The sequence below is a fragment of the Hypanus sabinus genome, chromosome 9 (genome assembly GCF_030144855.1).
Source record: "Hypanus sabinus isolate sHypSab1 chromosome 9, sHypSab1.hap1, whole genome shotgun sequence".
NCBI classification, from domain to species: Eukaryota; Metazoa; Chordata; class Chondrichthyes; order Myliobatiformes; family Dasyatidae; genus Hypanus; species Hypanus sabinus.
In genome coordinates, this window is record NC_082714.1 from 46897659 (window position 1) to 46903658 (window position 6000).

At 44.0% G+C, this 6000-nt stretch overlaps 1 protein-coding gene across 1 annotated transcript in view; it reads right to left on the bottom strand.

Moving 5' to 3' along the window:
* LOC132399351 (LITAF domain-containing protein-like) overlaps window positions 1-5705 on the bottom strand; it is a 29902-nt gene extending 24197 nt beyond the window's left edge. The window contains exon 1 of the mRNA XM_059979604.1: window positions 5571-5705. The gene's annotated coding sequence lies outside the window, so the exon portion shown is untranslated. The remainder of the gene's footprint in view (window positions 1-5570) is intronic.
* Between the last annotated feature and the right edge of the window lie 295 nt (window positions 5706-6000).

A 6000-nucleotide genomic window follows, 5' to 3' on the forward strand; every position in this document is an offset into this window, starting at 1 on the left:
TATCCTCTTTCTTAATGCTTATATGCTCAACCATTTCAGACTGCCGACAGTTATCTCCACGATTGCCAAGGTTCTTGTCCCTGGTGAATACTAAAGCAAAGTATTTTTTTTTTTAAGTACCTCCATTACCTCCTCCGACTCCATGAACACATTTCCCCTATCTCACCTGATTGGCCCTATTCACACATGGCTCATCTTTTCGCTCTTCATATACTTTTCCTTAATCCTGCTTGCCAAGGCCTTCTCACAGCACCTTCTAGCTCTCCTAATTTCACTCTTAAGCTCCTTCCTGACAACCTTGTAATTTTCTAGAACTGCATCAGTACCTAGTTTCTTGAACCTTTCATAAGCTTTTCTTTTCTTCTTAACTAGATTTTCCACATCCAACGAGGACTCTTCATCTCATACTCTGAATATTTATTGTTGTTACTTCTTTTATTTCCTTTTGTATTAGTACAGTTTGTATTCTTTTGTACTTCGATTGTTTGCCTATCTTGTGTGTGATCTTTTATTCAATTGTGAGCATGATGCTATCTCTACCATACATTACATTAGCGATCGTACTACCTGGCTGATGTATGTATTAGATTTACAGCAGGCATACTGCTAAAAAAAAGGCATATCCTTGCCCACAAAGTTTTTGCAAACAGCACACAGAAGATACTCTTAAGACATGAAAGCAGAGCTTGTGGTCAGATGAGACCAAGGTGGAACTTTTTTGGCCTCAATACACAGCAGTATGTGTGGCGTTAATGTGATACAGAGCACCAGCCAGGTAACACCTGATGCACCATCAATAACTCTCAGACGTGAGGTAAAAGATAGGCTTTTATTTGCTGCAAACATGACCACGACATCTTGGAGACTGAGGGAGGAGCAGTGCCTCCAATCGCCTTTGTACAGGGGTCTGTGGGAGGAGCCACAGGAGCAGTCAGCAGAGGGGCATGTCCAGACAGGTATACACATAGTTTACCACATTACCGTCCCTGCAACAGACACAAAATGCTGGAGGAACTCAGCAGGCCAGGCAACACCTATGGGAATGAATAAACAGTTGACATTTTGGCCTGAGGTAGGGGGAAGAAGCCAGATTAAAAAACAGTTGGGGGGGGAGGGGAAGGAGGAAAGATAGAAGGTGATAGGTGAAGCCAGGTAGGTAGGAAAGGTAAACGGCTGGAGAGGAATGAGTCTGGTAGGAGAGGAGAGTGGGCCATAGGAGAAAGGGAAGGAGGCCACCCAGGAGAAATATAAAAGTATGGTGAAGAACATCATCAGCTGCTGTTCTTCAACAACAGGACTGGAAATCCTGTCGGGATCCATGGCTAGGTGAATGCTACTAAATAGAGAGAGATCCTGGATCAAGACCTGCTAGCCTCTGCCAGAAAGCTTAAATTGGGGAAGAAGTTCATCTTCCAGCTGGATTACGATCTTAAGCACATTCCCAGAGCAACCAGATGTCTTTGAGTGGCCCAGTCAGAGTTCCGACCATAACCCAATTGAAAATCTCTGGCAAAGCCCCAAGACTGCACCCACTGCCACTCCCCAACTACCCTGATATGGCTTGAACAATTTTGCAAGGAGGAATAGGCAAATCTTGCTTCATCATGTTCTGCAAAGTTAATACTTATCCAAAAAGACTGCTGACTGTATTAGCCGCAAGTGGCGGTTCAAGTATTGAGCAAAGAGGGAATGAACACTTTTGAACTATTGACATTTCAGTTTTGAATATTTTTTTGTTTTTCATGTTTTAAAATTTTTCCTATATTTTGGGCTCTACTGTGAAAAAAAGCATGTGATTCACAAATAAAAATTCTCAGTTACATTGATCAAAATTCCTGGTTGTATTACTAATTTATGTGAAAAACAGCAAGGCACTGAATACTTTTACAAAGTATATCAAAAGCTTTTTTTTAAAAAAGAAAGGCTTCTATTATTTATTTATTTAGCACTACAGCACAGAATTGGCCCTTCTGGCCTTTTGAGTCACAGAGAAGTAGAGCATAGAAACAAGACCTTCAGCCCATCTAGTCCATACCAAAACCATTTAAACTGCGTACTCACAATGCCCTGTGGGACCATAGACCTCCATATCCCTACTATCCACGTATCCATCCAAACTTCTCAAGCATTGCATGGACCACTTGCGCTGGCAGCTCAATCCGCATTCTCATGACCTCCAAGTGATTTCCTCTCATGTGCCCCTTAAACTTTTCACCTTTCACCCTAAGCCATGACCTCTGGTTGTAGTCACACCAAACCGAAGTGGAAAAAGCCTGCTTACATTTACCATAACTATACCCCTCATAATTTTGCATACCTCTATCAAATCCCCCCTCAATCTTCTACATTCTAAAGAATACAGTCCTGATATATTTAACCTTTCCTTCTAACTCCGGTCCTCCAGACCCAGCAACGTCTTTGATTATGTTACCCCCATAATATATTTAACCAAATCTGTCATAAGGGGGGCATTGGGAGCGGACCCAAAAGCAAGACACAGACACTGAACTACCAGGAACAGGACTAGGCATGAGAAGGAAGCAAGGAAAGTGGGGAAGAAAGGACACTGGACATGACACAGACCCTGGATGAGACAAGGATTCTGGGCCTGGGCTAGGACTTGACGAGGATAGCGGAACCAGGACATGGAACTGGGAACTAGGAGCCTGGGCTTGGACTCCGAGCCAGAGACTGGACAGGGACCCAGAATGTGGGTCTTGATTCGGGCTCGGACTCCAGAACCCGGCGAGGACAAGACGTGGCTACAGGATGAGGAGAGGCAACAGCACTGGACGTGAGACTCATGGACAGGACAAGGGAACCCCAGCAATGGGCCCAGCAAGGTACTCCTGGGTTGGGCGAGGCACAGGACAAGACGAGAACACAAAGCCGTGGCTTGGACAGGACAAGGATCTTGGACGTGACTAGGACTGGACGAGACCCCAAAGCCTAGACTTGGTCGAGGAAGAGACAGGAACACAGAGCCTTGGTCGAGGGACAGACAGGAACATGGAACACCGAGCCGGGACCCCTCCTTGGATACAGGACAGAGGGCCAGGACTCATCACACAGAAAACAGAGCTGGGACCCTTCCTAGGGTACGGGATGTAGGGCCAGGACTCATTACACAGAACGCTGAACATGATGAGACAGTTCCCAATGCTAGGTAGCGGCAAGCCGCTGGACCTACCTAGCGAAGGCGTGAACACAGAAGTTCCAAACAGGGTGAAGCGCGAGGCGAGGCACCAGGCAGGAAGGGATACAGACAGGGGGTTTGGACAGGAACAATCCAGCAGCCAGAGGCTGAATCCTGAAGCTATTTATGAAGCCAGCCCAAACAAGAATCAGCTGCCTCAACAGAAACTGGGGAAACCCGGAAAACCTGGAATAAGGAACATGGACCGGACCATGAACCAGAATGCGGATTTCACAGACCGGACCATGACAAAATCTGTACATCCTTTCCTGGCAGATATATCATCACACCATCCTGACAAACTGGTAAATTTTTAGCACCATGTCCATTTCAGTCCTCAGCCTTCTACACTGCCACAGCAAGGCCAATTGCAAACTAGAAGTACAACAGCTCATATTCTCTCTGGAGTTAACAGTCCAATGGTCTGAACTTTGGATTTTCCAGTTTCAGGTAATTCACAAACCAGCCCCACATCCTCATTAGGTTCATCTCCGACTCCCACTAGTCCACCCTAGCCCCCCTCTTTCTTTGTTCACCTTTGTCACCCCTCTCCTACCTAGTTCCATCTCTCACATATCTGTCCACGTGGTTTCTTTGGTTCATCTTTCCCATCTCCTCCTCCACCTGCAGCTCATCATTCCCTTTCTACTCTCACCTATTATACTGTCTCTTGATTCCTATTCCACCCTCTCCACCGCACCCACTTCTATCTGCCTAATCTTTGCAGTTTGCACTATCTTCAGTCTCGCCCCTATATATTGCCCATCTTAGTCAGAATCAACTTTTGCATATGTCATTAAATCTGTTGTTCCGCAGCAGCGGTATATTACCGTACTTAATAAAATCTGCAAATTGCAGTAAGTACATCTAAAAAAATAAACAAGTACTGTAGTGCAAAAGAGAGGGAAATATATTGAGGTCCGTTCAGAAATCTAATGGCAGAGGGGAAGAAACTGTTCCTGAAATATTGAGTGTGTCCTTAGGCTCCTGCACCTCATCCTTGATGGTAATTGTCAAAGAGAAGAGGGTACGTCCTGGATGATACGGATCCTTAACGATAGATCCTGATGCAGCGCCTCAGACCAAAACGTCGAACATCCATTCACCTCTACAGATGTTACTTCACCCACCGCGTTCCTCCAGCGGCGTACATTTAGTGCCAGAAATGCTCAGGTTTCACAATTCAATATAACTTCGTTTACTTCTCAATTCTATTATTCTAGCTACACACCCCTGTAATGTTTATTTTTGGGTGACGCATGACTAACTTGGGATTTTAAAACTTTTATGACGTATACCCAAGTCCTACCACTCCGCAAAGCCAGATAAATGATTGAAAATACCTTCCGCTATGAGTATTTGCATTTGTATTTAAAATGATTTGTTTACTGTTTGATCCCCAGAACGATGGCTACGTTGATGGGGGGGGGGGGGGGGGTGGAGAGCATAATAAAATGGGTAAGCCATTGGCAGATAAAGATCATCACAAATGTGAAACAGCGCATTATGTTTAGAAGGAAGAGAGAACTTTATATCATCCGCAAATCTAGAAGGCGAGGTCCCGTTTTGACAGCGCCATCATGGAACTCTGACCGGCTACCGTTCACTTTTTGTCCTGAATCCAGTTAATAGTGCATTATCTTAGCTTCCCCAATTCCGACCTTTTTTTAGTTAGAATACACTGGTAAATATCTGTATTTGCCATAATTACTTTCCCGATGGTAACGATGCCATTTCTATGAACTCTGGATTTTTCGTACTAATTCTCCCGTCCTTTCTCTTCCTCCTTGCGCAACTTTATTAACAAACCTCTGATTCATGATCACTCTCGGGAAAAGGATTCAGCGTTTTAATGAAACGCCTTCTATTTACTGAAATAGAGACCAATTGCGCCCATAACTCCTCCACTCAAACATGCTAGAGAATAGTTAAACATACCCAAGACTGTGAACAACATATCTCAAGCACTTTCCATCAAATAAATTCTTCCCACCAACTCAACAGGTCGTTTAATTGATCACCCCACTTCACAAACTCTCACTGATCTGTCTGCAGGTTCCGCTAAAGAAAGCGGGGGACGAATTGAGTGTGTGCAGTTGAAAAATAGACCGTCGTAATCTCTCAGGGCTACTAAAGGGCGCGGTACAGATAGTGCCCAACTAATCTTTAAAATGTACTTTCACGCGAGCCGTGGGAGTACTTACTAAACTCCGCCACAATCGTTAACTCTCCAAGAGAGCAGACAGACCAAAATAAGTTCAGAACATAGTACTAGCCGTTTTTTAAAAAATTGAACAAAGTATTTAATTTGTCAACAGGTAATTATCCTGGAACGATTTTACTTTAATTACAAATTCTTACAACTTTATCTTACCTTATTTCTACGTCGATAGCTTTCACTAAAAATGATAGCCACTTCCGTCACCAAGTCCTCCGCGAAATACCGAGCGCAACTGCGTCACGTGACTATCCAGGAAACGTTGACCTTTATTGATCGCCAGCATGTCCCACTTATTTCTTATGTATTGTGTATTTGACCGTAAACCGGTATTCCTTGTTGCTGGAAGTAACCTTTCTCATTTGGTGTGATACTAACTCTTACAGAACGCCAAAGTCCACATTGACTTAGAAACTTTCCAGAGTAACATAAACTAATATATAGGGATGTGACATGCAGATCAAACAAATAATGATAAAAGTGCACGTGAGGGTAAGCACTGAAATCCCACCTGATCTCAGCAGCTGCAAACAGAAATGGATATTCCGGTAAAAAGCAGATTGTTGGGTGAAAGTGAGTGAACACT